The sequence below is a fragment of the Apodemus sylvaticus genome, chromosome 2, assembly GCF_947179515.1.
Source record: "Apodemus sylvaticus chromosome 2, mApoSyl1.1, whole genome shotgun sequence".
Lineage (NCBI taxonomy): Eukaryota > Metazoa > Chordata > Mammalia > Rodentia > Muridae > Apodemus > Apodemus sylvaticus.
The window spans coordinates 127,099,356-127,116,076 of NC_067473.1; positions in this window are offsets into that span (position 1 = coordinate 127,099,356).

Consider the following 16,721-nt stretch of genomic DNA (forward strand, 5'->3'; position numbering starts at 1 on the left):
ACATATACTAAATGCTTTAGATAATTAATTGAATAATTAACTAATTAATTGGAGGACAAGTTAAATTATTGTCCTTTTTTTTTTTTTTTTTTTTTTTTGAGACAGGGTGTCTCTATACAGGCTGTCTCTGTGTAGCCCTGGCTGTCCTGAAACTCACTCTGTAGACCCGGCTGGCTTCGAACTCAGAAATCCACTTGCCTCTGCCTCCTAAGTGCTTGGATTAAAGGTATGCTCCACCATTGCCGGGCTTCATTTGCATCTTTATGCATGAAGAAACTTAACTAAGAAGTCCTATCATTTGTTGGAGGCCAATAGACACATAATCAATGTGGCTGAAAATCTTAATATAAATAGTGCCACGGAAGGTACTTTATAAAAACTGGAAAAAAAAAAACTCTTCAGAAGTATGGGGAACAATCACATTGAAGGCTTGTCCGATAGGCCATGTGGCCATTGACCTTCTCGAAGCCCTGGGTCATTTACATTCAAATCCCTTGGGAGCTTGCTAAAATTTTGGTTTTTTGGATGGTACTTCATATTTATTGAATCAGGCTCTCTGAGAGTGTAATCTTCCTAATCTTGTTACCCGTGGTATCCCAGTGTCTGCAGTGTCTTCTCCCAATGTCTGCAGTGTCTTCCTCCAGTGTCTTGAAGACACTTTCCACAGTTCCTACAGTGTTTTACTCCAGTATCTTCTACCTGTGTCCTCAATGTCTTCTCCTGGTGTCTTCAGTGTCTTCTCCCATGATCTGCCGTAATTTACCCCAGTATCTTCTACCAGTGTCTACAGTGTCTTCTCACTGTGTCTTCAGTGTTTTCTCGAGGATTTGCAGTGTCTTCCCCCAGTGTCTGCTGTGTTTTCTCACAATGCCTGCAGTGTATTTTCATAGTTCCTACAATGTCTTCTCCCACTGTCTATTGTGTCTTCTCTGAGGGTCCGTAGTGTCTTCCCCTAGGGTCTAAAGTAGCTTCTTCTAGGGACTGGAGTATCTTTTCCCATTTCAATATCATTTGAAAAACTTCCCAGTCTCTAAGGATATGCCTGCTTATATGTAATACTGCAGGTGAGGCACCCTTGACATCTCTACCAAACAGTTTGGTATCAGCTGCAAACAGTACTTTGCACACTATAATGTGCTCGTGTCTTTCCTTTAAGGCTCCTATGTTCATGCCTGTGAGTTTCTTGAGATCAAAGTCTTTAACAGTCTTACACCAAGTGATTGTCATAATCCCTGACAGGCATCAGGTGTTTAGGAATATAACAGGGATGTACAGATAATAAGAGATTGTAGAATTATTGAGTAATTGGGAACTCTTAAATCTCCTTAAATTTCTACAAAGAGTTCACAGGGGCAGAATATGTCTTTTTTTTTTTTTTTTAGTGTAGGATGAACTTGAAGATCATATCTTGCACCCATTTCCACCCCCTAAAATATTTTCAGTTTCAGAATCCAATTTAGCATTCATAGTCTTGGAAACGCAGACAGAAGCCACAGGAACTGAGGACTGCTCGCCTTATTCTTTTTGTTTGAGAGGATAGAAACACAGGGAACTCAGCTGTTTGTGGGACAACAAACTTTAGTTTCCAGAATAATTCCTAGGAAGCTTGGCATGGCTTCTGTTTGAATGCATGAAGAAAGCAGAATGGCAGCCAGTGATTGGACAAATCAGTGTTTCAAATAAAACATACCATTTTGGCAATCAAAGCTAACTACAAGTTAAGGGATCCAGCATCTCTATTTTATAAAATCTGGAATATTTTCACTTTTGGATAGAATCTAACGTGTGCTACCTTTGTTGTATAGAAGTTAGTAATACATGTGTTTAGATGGGGGCATAATTAGCCTTTATAATATGCATGTGGGAAAGAATATGATTCCCTGTGAGATTTATTTCCCTTGTTAGCCATAGTTTATACAAATTTGTTCCATGTTTACAAAGTCAATAAGGTGTGATTTGGAAAATGAGGTTTGGATGATGATAATACTCATTTTAGACTTTGATCATGCATTTGACTCAAACTAGCCAGGTGGCCTTAGATAAGACCCTTTGCTCATTATTTTTAAACTGTCCTTAATTACTAGAAGAGAACAATTCTAACTTTGTTAGATCATATCTTTCTTCCAATGACTGAGTAAAGCATCATGCTGATGAGAAGTTATTTTGTATACTTACACTATGTAAGTAGACACTTAATATCCAGGAAAAGCAATGAAATGATGCATATGAAGATATTTAGTGGCTGCAGAGGTAGATGCCTCAGTAGCTAGGGTATGAGCCACTTGAGCATGATGACATGAGTTTCAGTCTCCAGCACTCATATAAAAAGCTAGGTGTGATGGTGCACATCTGTAGCACCAGTACTGATTAGAGTGAGACCCGCATCCCTGGGACTTGCTGGCCAGGCAGCCTGGCTGAATCACTGAGTTCAAGTTTCCGTGGTAGACCCCGTGTCTCCGAAATTAAAGTGGAGAATGGTTGACCTTCAAAATACAGGAAAGTATGAGGTCATAATTTTTACCATGGAAGACTGAGGCAAGGAGAGGATGGGCTGACTAATTCCCATGTCTGTCATCTACAGCCATTAATGTCAAATCCAGAGATTCTTGTGTCATTTACTCTGTCTCCTATGGCTCTATTTTGATGTCTGTATTTCAGTATTCAGTATTTTCTAAAATATAAGAACTATTTAAAATACAACTGTAATAATGATATTATATAAAACAGTGATTCATTAAAATTACTAATATATCTAACCAGCATTTAAATGTTTCTGTCTCTCTCTCTCTCTCTCTCTCTCTCTGTCTCTCTCTCTGTCTCTCTCTCTGTGTGTGTTGTGTATATGTGAACCTGTGTGTTTTATTTTTCTCCTTAAAAGAGTATATTGAATGCAGTTCATTCATTTAGATCTCAACAGGATCTGCATGATGCATTTGTTTGATGGGTAGGAATTAAATACACAACCTCACTGTTCAGGCAAACGGTCCAACAATTGCATTAAATCCTCAGCCAGTCTGCCATATTTCTTACGCTTCTCTTTTACTGTTGGTCCCTCCTCTCCTCTCCTGATTGGTTCACTTTCTTTGTAGTTTATTTGTCATGAAAACCAATTTATTTGAAGTTTTCAAGTCTGAAATCTGCTGGTAGCACTTTCAATATACATACATACATACATACATACATATATGTATATATATATATATATATATATATATATATATATACACATTTTTCTAATAATGCAATTACATTTAAAGACCGTCTGATTGGGCCTGTGTGTGCTTGTGTCTGCTGTGTGTGTGCAAGTACATGCTTGTATATGTGTGCGTGTGTGTGAGTGTGTGTGTTTACTGTATGCACAGGCATCTTGCCTTTGGAAGGCTAGAACTCTCTTGTCTTGGTAGGTGCATTATATGTGACTGCCTCTCTTCTATGTGATTAAGATAAACCTGTGAATAAGTCTGGAAATGGATGAAATTCACATCACTAAAACATACCCCAAATATGAAAAACAAAATATTTTATTTCTTACTTTCAAAGATGCCTTTAAACCACAAACACATGAATCAATGTACAAGTATAAGCAGTTACTAAACCAACTCATCTATTTTATTCACAATTACTTGAAAGCTCTCGTTGTGTTTATTTTCTGTGAACAGAATTTGAGGTTTGACTGGGAAGCCATAAATCCAATTTTTGATGAAATACAATTTCACTGAGAGGCCAGATTGGAAAGGGTCCCTGCTAATTTTTCTTCTTAGTGTGGATTTGATAAGTGACAAATATTCTCTCCTTTCAGGTCTAGCACATCCCAGACTTCATTCTTCTGAAAAGTTTTCTCTTTTATGCTTAATGTTTGATGGACAAGGTCTTGCTAGGGACATCCAAATCAGTAGGTTTGGACAGGTCGCATCTGACATGTGCCTAAGGTGTGGGCAGACGAACCAGCTCTAAGACCAGGAGTGCAGCTGCTTCTTCTCAGTCTCCCCAGACACTAGTTAGGCCTAATACACTCGGAAGGTTGCTTGTCTAATTTGAACTGCAAGAGACTTTGGCTGGAGGGTAGCTCTGTGTCCCCGTGATAAAAGAACGCATAAAACAGCCCAGTGCCTGATCACCCTCCCTGACTGTCAGCGAATCATGTCTAATAGCTCCTCCATGCAGTTTGCGCCAATTTGCTTGCAATGGCATCCTTTTCTGTGGGTTTGCTGCTCAGCAGGCCCTGAAGCAATCTATGAATAACTTCCCAACAGATGCTGTTTATGAATTGAAGCAAATGGCTTCCCTGTTTCTCTTTTTTCTCACTTCAATAATTTTCAGTTACATTACGATGAATATTTATAGTCCTGTAGCAGTGCATAAAAATGGAGACCGAGAAGACCTGGGTATTGTTTCATACGTGAGTGCTGTTCTAATGGGCTCTGGCTGACTGGTTTTAATAATGTTCTGTTGATGGACCGCAAAGAGGATGCAAATTGTAGATCAGTCATTTCCATTCACTGCTTTACCTGGATGGGCAGTGATAGATACTGACTGCATCCTTCACTCTTCTGGGATACCCCCTCTTGCCCAAATAACACTGAGCAAGCCTGGAGCATGCCTATCTCTTTCAGGCTCTTTGGAGTAAATCTCACATACATGACTTCCACAGAGTCTCTGTCCTTAATAGAAAAGCCCATTAAGCTAGTTGACTACTCTCTACAGGTATTTCTATTAAAGATTCAAGTAACTGCTTCAGGGGAAACCGTAGCCCTCAGAATACAGCAATCCTCAGAATTGAAATGTAAGTCACAAAGAATATGTTGGTTTTGATTTCCACGCCTTTTATGGAAAGGGATGGAGCTGCTTTTTTGTCTAAAATGGTTTTTCAGACGTTTCATATTTCTATACTCTTTTAAATGTTGCAGAAATGAGAGGACTTATATCTAGTTATTGCTCCTAAATTTTGTTTGACAGGAACTGTTCTCTCTTCAGTGGCTTATTTTGCAAATAGCTGGTATACCTTCCCAGCATTTTCCATTTTACAATAATGAGTTCGTTAACTACCCTATATTTTCTAGACCATTGACTGTGTCATATTGACCCACATACAAATAATTGTCTGTTTGGCTATTTGCTTATAAATAAGAGTGTTGAAAATGGTATGTAAATATGTACATGCATGCATAGTGAATATATAGTGAAGCCTCCCAAAATATTTAAATTGTCCCATTTCCTACTTGTACGTTATGAAATACTCACCAACCACTCAAATAGAACTGTATTTATTATGCATGCAAGCCCACAATCTCTTTACCAACTATCATTTGTATGCTACACACAGAAGGTTGTGCTGTAACACAACGGTAAAAATAAAAAAGGCAATTTGAAAAGAAGTATATTCCTTGCTTTAACTGCAGCAGAGGCAAAGAGTGATCTTCCTTCAATATAGGGAAGCATAACCCACAATCCTGAAATATTCAAAGTATTAATGAAAAGTCTAGGAATTTAATATTTGATCCAGAAAGGTTATTCTTAGAGAAACGGAGACTTTAGAATAGCAGAATGTCTCAAAACTGGAGTTAATGGGAAGATGTTTCAGGCAGGAACTGCAAGGCCTACAACTAGACTGTGACCCTACAAGCTGCTGTGGTATTTCCTTTTTGTTTTTCATTGCTTCAGTGCCTAGACTCCAACCTGGACCTTGTGTATGCCAGGCAAGAGCTCCAGCAGAGTCACACCCCAGTCCTCTGTTTGCTTTAACTAATACTAACACACAACAAAAGCAGCAACCTTAATAAGGATCACGGGATGTTAATGTGAACATTGTTCTCCCACTAGGGGATCACCAGTTAACAGAGATGTGACTGTAATTTTAGATGCTTATATGCATATGTCGTATTTGTAGCTGCACTCAGGGGCACTTTTCTTGATGTGTCATATTTTCTAATTCATTATGGAAAATATCTAGATCCTTGCTTCCTTTGTGCTGCTGATCTGCAACCCGTCGCTTTCCTTTTCTCCTGAGTTCTCACCTTTTCTTCTGTTTGCTTTTCATCATATTGTTCCTTCATCCTAGAGATCCTTGGAGCTTCATTGGTTATGTTTTTTCAATACAATGGGGCTCTATGAAGGAAAAAAATCATGCTTTCTGATGGTCTTTGAATGAAGATGTTGGGCTTGGGAGGGCTAGGGTAGTGCTTAACATCAGGATATGAACCACTTTTCAGAGCAGGGATGTTGAAAAACCATGGCTTGAATATGGAAAGTTGTATGAGATTTGGGCATCAGGCAGTCATTTCTTTAGAAAATGTACCTGGGTATGAGAGCTAGGTGGAATGTACTGCAGACCAACATTAAGCAAACATTGGGAGCAGCACAGTTTCTAATAGAAAACTTGGTAACATTGGGCCAGCAAGGTTTCTTTTCATTGGGTGAAGAAGTCTATCACTGTGCCTGAGAACTGATTTTTCCAGCTGTCATCTCCACACATATACTCTGGGGCATATGAACACACACACACACACACACACACATGTTCACACACAAAATAACTAAAAATGTTATTAAAATTATTTAAGGAAAAACTTGGAAAACGTTAAGTCAACACTAGGGATTGGGAGCTCAAAGATGAGGGACAGCTCTATCTCAGTTTGGTTCCTGCTCCCCTGAGAGATAAGACTGATAGAAAAGTTAGAGAAAGACTTTCTAAAAACCTCAATATAATTATCTACATTTTCTTTAAAAATCTGCTTATTTCATTTTATAAATCAAGAGACAGGACTAAAGGAGGCACATGCTCTGAGGGCTTTGAATCCAGGTGTATGGAATTCTAAAGGCCATTTTATGGACAAGAAGGCTCTGATTAATGCGTTATAAGAAGCCCATAAAACAGGGTCATCCAACATTTTGACAATTCCATGATACAAAGGTATTAGGCCCTATTCATGTCTGTTCTGGGGCACTTGCAGCCTACAGGTCAGGCCTACTTGCCCTAGAAGAGGGAGGTAGGATGGAGTTCTTGGATGACATCCCAAATGGTTTCAAATTCCACATAGACAGGACCTGGGCACGTTCTCATCATTCTCCCTTTCTATGAGAACAAGAAAGCAGCAAGACTTCATAGGTCAGCAGAAACTGAGCCAGGGATTGTGGAAATCATTTACAGAGTGTTTGTATCTGTGGGTTCCTCAAATTCTAGAGACTCAGGTAATTATATCCCTTTTATTTTTATTAAGTAATGCCATCGAAGAAACAACAAGTAAATGTAAGATTACATTTGTGTTTCTAGACTTTATAGATACCCTGTAGAGATAATTTAAAGAAATTGATATTTTTCTCCAAAAAAGCATGCCTTGGTACACTGTGATATTAAGAATATATTTTTATTGTATCCAAGGTGACTACATTACTGCTACATTCTTCACATCTATCCTTTCTCCTCTTTTCTTATCTATCCTGTTATATTTTTCCCAATCATTCATTGGTCCATCCACCTTCTATTTGAAAAATATTATTTGCTGTGAAAGACTGGCAGACAGCAGTTAGGGATACTTTAGTAAATAACATAGGACTTAAGTTCACCCTAAGAGGTACTCACCCCTAATGAGATTTCTGGAAAAGTACAAAGCTTGTTATGATCCAATGGGACAAATGCCAGAGTAAGGCAATATACAGATGTACAGGTGAGCCTGGGTGATTAGTGGTGGTACCAGGATTTTAGAGAGAAAGGCTCAAATGAAAGCAAGGCTAGAACCAGCAGAAATTCTGAATGATGGTCTTTAAATTTTCCATGCTGAGGGGCCTGGAAGAATGAAGACTCAATGGGGGTGACCTTAGCCAAAATGCCCAACAACGGGTACAGGGAACTCGAAGAGTCCACCTCCAGTAGATAGACAGGGCTTCAAGTGGGGGAACAGGGTTACTAACCCACAGTCAAAATTTCTGACTCAGAACTGTTTCTGTCTAAAAGAACTTCAGGTACAAACATGGAGAAAAGACTGAAGGAAAAGCAGTCCACCTATTGGCCCAAGTTGGGATTTCTCTCATGGGGTGAGGGTACCAAGGCCTGTCACTATTACTGATGTTGTAATGTGCTTAGAGATAGGAGGCTAGCATGGCTGTCCTCTGAGAGGCCTTACCAGCAGCTGACTGAGACAGATGCAGATACTTACAACCAACCATTGGACTGAAGTTGGGACCCCTGTGGTTGAATTAGGTAAAGGCGTGAAGAAGCTGAAAGGGAGGGTGACCTCAAAGGAAGACCAGCCATCTCAACTAATCTGGACCCCAGAGACTGAGCCACCAACCAGGCAGCATGCAGGACCTGACCTGAGGTCCCCGGCACATATATAGTAGAGGATTGCCTGGTCTGGCCTCAGTGGAAGAAGATGTGTTTAATCCCCAAGAGACTTGAGGCCCCAGCGAAGAGGGAGGCCTGATGCAGGGAGAGCACCCACTCAGAGGCAAGAGAGAGGAGGAATGGGATAAGGAAATGTGGGAGGAGGGAGGCCTGGGAGAAGGGAATTGGTGGGGGGCAACGGCTAGAATGTAAATAAAATAATTTATAAACAGGTTGTGCTAGACCCTCAGAGTCTATTATCCTGAGGGTAATGGGGTAGTCAAGATTGATTTCAAGAAGACATTTTCACGTTGGAACAATGAGAACACAGCATGGTAGACATACTGGAAAAGCCAGACCAAATCCAAAGAGTCCATTCGGGAAGTCATGTGTTGCCTTGGTAAGGTGCTAAAGGCCTGAACTGAGTCAAGAGAAAGTCTTAGACTAGAATGCTATGTTGCTTTCCTTTATGTTATATCTAATGGCTTCTCAATATGGAAGAGACGCCTATGGCAGGAGGGGCCATACCTGCTCTTCACCAATCGCCCCAGAAAACTTTATGTGCAACCTTTCTGTATTATGTCCTTGTTTATCTCACCTCTTTACTATGCAGATCTTCCATACATACTTTTGTAAATTTCATAAAAATTGCTACAATCTTGATGCCCTATGTTAAGGTTATAGATTTTGATATTGGAAACATATGAGATTATACCTTGCTCTTGTTGTCCAGTATTTAAGGAACTCAGGCAAGCTCCCTAACATGAACCTCAGAGTTCTCACTTTTCAGATACAGATAACAATAACAGCAAATAAAAGAAAGTTGTCTACTATTTAGTGTTAAGACCAACAACTACTCTACCCTAGTTACCAACATAGTGCTTGATTCATTACAACTACAAAAAGGTCCAGACTTTATATAAACAACTCCAGAGGTCCCAAACTTTATTAGAAAAGTGGCATACTGGTTCATGGTTTTTCTTTGTTATAAATATAAAAATCTAACATTTTGAGGGAATATAAAGCAATTACATTATTAGGAAAAATAATTAGACTTTGTAAAAGATTAATGCAAACTGACAGCTACAGATCTTAAATTATTTTAGAATGCATTTAAACCTTATATTATTTTGCTCATACAATTCAATAACAAGAGATTAGATTTATTTAAAAACTGATTGTTGCCCCAGTCACCCTAAAAGCATACATTTTTTAAAGTATATTTTAAGCAACACAGAAAGTAACTAATAGTAATTTCTCATGAAAATTACTTTTTTTGTCCCTAGACAAAGAGTTCAGTACCAATCAAAAACCAATCAATATAAACTCTAATGTAAGCCATAATTAAGGTTGACAAATAGGTTCTTGAATGGTGTTAAATAATGCATTTATAAAAATAGAAATCAAAAGTCACACAAGCCAAGACATCAGTATCTGAGAGATGCCTGGTGGAGACATTGTTGCCATTCACTACAAACTCTCATGGACATCTGTAGGTGACTCCCAAAGGTTATGGTGATATTGTAAAGGTACCCTGGGCTCCCTCTTAGAGATGATTCATTTTAGCCACCTCTTTATGTGCGCTTAGGTGCTGTGTGGATAGGGTCACTAGGTTCTGAGAGATCCCTGCAGGATGCGTGGGCAGCAAGTTCCCTAGCGCAAATGGATCTCAGAACTTGGAGGCCTGAGGCCCATGTCTCTGACATTATCAATGGACTTGAAGTCACTATCTTAAGAATTCACACAGAGTAGTGACATTACTGTCTACTCAGAGCAATGCTTGTGGGGGGGGGGGACACATCCCAATGGTAAAATCAGGGGATGATTTAGAAGAGCTAAGTAAATTTAAAACTGATTCATGCCTAACAGGAAGGCAGCACTGTTGGCAAGCAAGCAGCAATTAGCTACATGCCCTCTGGGGGCGCTACTCCCATCCGCATAATATACACTATAAAAATGAAAGCAATACACGCCATATTCACCATTATGAAGCTGTCATGAAGATCAATTTGTTTATAAAGGGGCTGAACATTTGGAAGAAAGGTATACATTTATTACATCTTTGTGTCGGGCCATTTATATTTAAATAGGAACCATGCACTCAAAGTAAAATAATCCCTATAAGCACCCGGCATTTCTAATGAGTTATTTAATGTTTTATGTTTGTGATCTGCTCTGTGATCAATAAAAATCAGATAAAAGGCATTCCACAAAGCTGTAGCTTATGTTATGAAACAACACAAATTTAGGTTGATGACTATAGTTCTTACTAAAGCAAATCTTCGCAGTGCCTGGCTGTTGGTTTTATAGTTTTCTGTTTGAGGGAAGTTTTTAAAGGGATCTTCATATCTAATGGATGTTCACAGAGATCATTGTCTGTAACATTCAGACTGAATCCTATTTGTAAGGCTCACTCAGAATTGGTCTCTAGGAGTGATTTCTAGGCTCGAGCAGAGCAGAGCTGGTTGGTTGTTTTCAGTAGCTACCTCCTGGGGAACTCAGGATACATATGAATCAGGCCTTCTGAGTACAAAGGGCGGCCCTACCCAAATCAAGTGCCAGTTGGAAGTCTGGAACTAGAATGAAAATATCAGCACTTGTCTGCCAAATGGAGCCCTAAGTTAGAAGACCCTCTACATTAGTTCTTCATTCTCGGGTTAAGACTGCCTTGTTTTTGCAGGGGTCAGGGGTCTTATTAAGGCCCATGGCTAAATTGTAGACTGTCTTATCTATACTGACATACTCACTTTTTATGAACAAGCCAAACCTGTTGGGGAACATTGACAACAAGGATTCATCGACTTTCTCACTATCTTGACAATGAGTGTATTTGCTTCCTAATGTAATGAACAGGCTCTCTGGAATCTACTTGATTTCCAGCTTTAAAGTAATAAGACCCACTGATGGGCATCTTTAAGGATCAGAACACAGTGTATATAAGCAGTTTCAATATCCCATCTTACTTGTGCTGGAAGCCTCCAGCACAGGCCTACATAACACTCTTCCTTTTTACAGAGAATTTAACCCACATCTCAGGATGGTTAAGTGATTTGCTCAAGACATAAAATTCAATATAAAATCTAAGTCTGTTAGTCCTTCACTGTAGCTGATGGTTGCTACCTGCCAATCATATATGCGTGGTGCTTGTGGGTACATGTTCATCACCTCTGTAATGAGAGGTTAGCAGCAAATTGCTTTTAGAGCTGCTTACAACAATACAAGGTCTCAATCTCATTATTTCAGTACTTCTCTATAGAGTATGATTCAGTATAATAGGTGCCTTTTTGACTTTTTCTCTATCTACCTAACGTACTTAGTTTATAAATTACTAAACATTTTAAGGAGACCTATGGAAAAGGAATTTACCTTGGCTTTCTCCTGGTAAGAGCCTCTAGGAGACAGGATTAGCAAATGCTTCTGATGAGCTAGTTTTCTTTCTGGAGGGTGAAGAAAAATATTCTTTCACAAAAGCAAGTGTGTTGGGGAGATAGCTCAGTAAATCAAGTGTTTGCCTTCTAAGCATGAGGTCCTGAGTTTAACACCTAAAGGCCATGTCAAAAATTTTGTGTCCTGGCATGTGTTTATAATCCCAGGGCTGGGGAGACATAGGCAGGAGGATCCTGGCCACCCAGCCTAAGTGTTTGGAAAGTTCTATACTGAGCTTGTTGTTTCAAACCCAAAGCCGAATGTCAGGATGTTAAACAATAAAGCAAACTGTGGATGGCATTCCTGGGGAGTAACACCTGAAGTTGCCCTCTAGCCTCACCTGCAGGTACAAATATATGCATGAATACACACACACACACACACACACACACACAGTAACATATACATACACACAAACACACACATACACACACATACATACACACAGTAACACACACACAGTAACACATACATACATAGACATACACACACACACAAATAAATATAACAGAGGTATATTTATTAACTGCAAGGTTCTGAATGCCTTTATTTTATTCCAAGAATTATCAGGACAGAGTTTTCTGTCTTGGTTTTAAAATTGTCTACAGTGCCAGATCTACAGTGATCAGAAACAATCAATGGAAATTTTACTTTTTCAAGAGACCTGTTGCAAGGGACAGTCTCCAGGGAGGATACCAAGCAGAGCCCTTCCTTATCTCAATTAAGAGCACCACAAGTGATAACTCCATTTCCCTGTGTTTTCTCCCAGCGTGAGATGACTCAGCCAGAAATAGCAAGATAATATCGCAGATGTTCCTTTGCTCGCATAGCTGGTTATTGCTTATCTCGATGATATTTTAATACAAACACACAACTGTTCACCCTGTTTTATGGCTGTCAGGATTTTGCTTCATATTTAACAAATGGAAGTTTATGAGCAGATGTATCATTGACTCAGATTTACTTTCCCCCTCATTATGTTACATGGAGAAGCTAAATGCTCGAGAGGGTATTATTGGCTGCATCTGCACTGAGAGACTGTAGGATTCAAGCTGCCCATCCGGATTCTCCCCTGGTACCACCAAAGGATCAAATTGCTTTCTAGGATCGCAAGCAAATGACAATCAAGTATGATTACTATCACCACACTTCTTGGGTATAGTATAAAATAGCAAATAATTCCCTGGGTGATTGTCATCTTCACATGATTTTTTCCCCTTTTGATCTGGCTTAAGGGGCTCAGCAAAGTGGTAGGTATATATGGCTTTGAGGATTTTGACCCTGATGGATGGGTTCACTTAAGCTCTGTGACCCTAGAGTGGTCCCTTACAATAGTGTGTGTGTGTGTGTATTTGTGTGTGCATGGTGTGTATGTGTGTGTGGTGTGTGTATGTGTGTGTGGTGTGTATGTGTATGTATGAATGTGTGTGTGTAGTATGTGGTGGTATGTGTGTGTGTGTGTGGTGTGTGTGTATGTGTGTGTATGTATGTATGTATGTGTGTGTATGGTGTGTATGTGTGTGTATGTATGTGTATGTATGTGTGGTGTGTGTGATGTGTATGTGTATGTATGTATGTGTGTGTGTGTGGTGTGTGCTGGTAGTGGTGGTGGTGGTGATGGTGGTGGTGGTGGTGGTGGTGGTGGTGTGTGTGTGTGTGTGTGGTGTCATAAGTAGATGTCAAGTTTTCCTCAATCCTCAGTCACTCCCTGCCACTTCACCATTATTTTTTTTTGAGACAGGGTCTCTCATTGAGCCTGGTGCTCACTGATCCAGCCAGACTTCCAGCCCACAAGTGATGTCTGTTTCTCTTCCTACCCCCACTGCTACACTGCAGACTCCTACTGCCTTGTCTGCCTTGCTACGAGGTAATCATGCTTACACTGCAAGCCCCTTACTGACTAAGCCCTTTTGCCAGCCCATTCATTCCCTTATGTTTTACCTTTCTGTCCTTCAGCTTTGGCTTCAGCAGTCACACAGTCAGTCATACTGATCCTGTGCTTTGTTTACTGATATAAGCCACACAAGATGTCTTGGAGATGCCTGGGAAATTATCCTGAATGGCACCAAGCTGGATGCTGCAGTTGTTCATCTCCAAAACTATTCTGGAGGGGACAGCAAGCACTTTGCAAAGGAGCCTATGGAGGCTGGCAAGCAGGGTTCTTTCCAGCATGCCCACTGCCATTCTCACCAATGGGCTTGTCTGCAGTTGAGAAACTTCATAGAGAATTATTGAGGTTAATGAATATGTATATACACACACATATACAAAGTATATATATATATATATATATATACACACACACATATATATAAACACTTACATATATACATATAATATAAATATCATATATACATATTATATATACATATATATATGTAAATGTACACACACATGTATTATCAGTCATGAAACAGGGTAGGGAGGAAAGAGAAGGAAAAAACAGGAAAAAAATCACCAAAGCTGCTAATACATACATATGAATGCATATACAAGTATGCATATATGTATATATACACATATATATAAGTATATATACATATACACATTATTTACACATATATATGTGCAACATATACATATGTGTATATATAACATATATACACATATTATACATATCATATATGCACAATTATATATTATATATGTGTTTATATGTATACTTGTATGCATACAATAACACACATATATATATAGAGATACTTATATGTATACATGCAAGCATATATGTATCCCTGATTGAATGCCCTAGAATCTGTTCCAAATCAAACCCTTTATATGACCATCTAGCCCCGCAGGCAGCCATGAACAGGCTATGTCTTGTCCTGTGGATGCTGCTCTTCCTAAGCCCAAGCAGTGTATTGAGAGGGTTTCAGTTTTCTGAAGTGTGTGGCAGTCGAGGACTCAGACCACCAAGCCCCCAGGGACAGACATCTTCATTGGTCACGAGGTGCCCCCCTGCAGGCCTCCTCATCAGCGGAATTGCTTTCTGGATGCTGTCTGAATCTTCCTTCTTCGAATGTACTGGGGAATTGTCTCTGCTTGGCTTTGGCTTTTTCTCCCCCTACTCTCTCCTCCCTCTCCTGGTCCATGGCCCATAATGAGACAGGAGCATCATCGTGTTTATGGCTCATGGCAGAGTGATGGTTTCTCCACATCTGCACACTCCCACCGGACCCTGACCCAGCACTGACCTGTGAATGAAAAACTGGGAAAGTTGACATGTTGCCCTTTGCCCCTTCTTGTCTTCATGATATTATGTAAAGGTTTGTTGATTATTGTTGGGTTACATTGAATATATATATGATGGCTTAACCACTGTCTCACTATGTTTCTTGTTTCCCATGCTTTAGTAATAAGAATAGAGGCAATCCTACACTAGACTGTTTTAAATGCTTTGCAAAAGTATCTGATTAACAAAATTCTAAGGTAGGCACCATGCCTAGACTCGTTTTGTAATTGGGCAACTAAAGATTTTTTGTTGTTGTTGTTTTTTTTTTTTTTTATGATGTTCTTCTGTGTGCACACACGGACCTGTAATGTGTGTGCACTCATTTATGTAGAGGCCAAAGAGTATCTTCATCAGTTGCTATCCACCTATTCTTTCTTTCTTTCTTTCTTTCTTTCTTTCTTTCTTTCTTTCTTTCTTTCTTTCTTTCTTTCTTTCTTTCTTTCTTTCTTTCTTTCATTTTTCTGATATAGGCTCTCTCACCAAACCTTAAGCTCATCAACTGTCAAGGTTGGCTGGCCAGTAAACTCTAGAGACCCCTGACTCCACTTCACATGCTGTCCATGTTCTTGGCCACACTAACAATGTGGGCTCTGGGAATTGAAACTCAGATTCTCATGCTTGTGTGGGCAGCACTTTAACCACTGAGCCACTTCATGGCATGCTCAATGAAGCCGTCCTTGACTCTCTAAATACTCATTCTTTCCAGGCACTCCATACCTGTCCTTTGAGCAACACAGTTGCAATCCAGTCATTACATTTCAAATATTCTTCCCTTCTAATCTCAAGTTCCATTCACACAAAGTTCATGGCTCTCTGTCATCATTGTATCTCCCATCATCCCACTAAGCCTTTGCTTCTGTGCATAACCTTTCTCACTCAGAGACACAGGCAATATGTATCTTACAGGGATTTTGTGATATAGTGTGACTATCAGTATGCACCACCAGACTCCATATATGGTGTTCAAGACAAGGGACTGTGTGTGTCATGTATGTTTGTGTTTGTGTGTAAGTGCACATATGTGTGCCTGTGCATTTAGACATCTAAGGGCAAAGTCTAATGTCTTCCTCAGCTCTCCACCTTATTTTTCAAGACAGTGTAACTCACTGAATCTGGAGCTCACTGATTTGATTACATTACTTGGCCAGGATCTTTCTTTGAATCAAGGCCACTTGAATCTCTGCCTGCCCGTCACTAGGATTACAGCTGTATGCCAGCCATGCCTGTCTTTTTATAAGGAGGCTGGGGCTTGAAATTCAAGTCCTCATGCTTATATGGTAAGCTCTTTACTGACCAAACCTTCTCCCTAACCTCTTGTTAGAATAGATCTTATAAGATGCAGTAGCAAAAGTATTATACTTCAAAATCTTCCTTCTGTAACCTGTGCAAGCCATTACAGATTTTGGACCTTTTGAGGTTAGCTGGGCCACGTGACTTGATTGGGGAAAAGAGAATACAAAAGGAAGTGACAAATGTTACTATCAAGTAGAATCTTCAGTGGCATCAGCAGACTTTCTTCATCTCTACCAGGAGGCCAACCAAGTCCCAAACATGGGCTACTGCCTCAGAGAAGAGGCGAATAAGAGTGACTAAAGCTGAAGGTTCAGCTTTTAGCTGCCGGATAAAGATGTAAAATGTAACTGACAAATGAAACTTTGTTAGTGAGATATTAGGATTTACAAAAGGCCATAACAATTACATCAGGCTAATCGACACAAAAACTAAATGACAGGTACTCAGTGA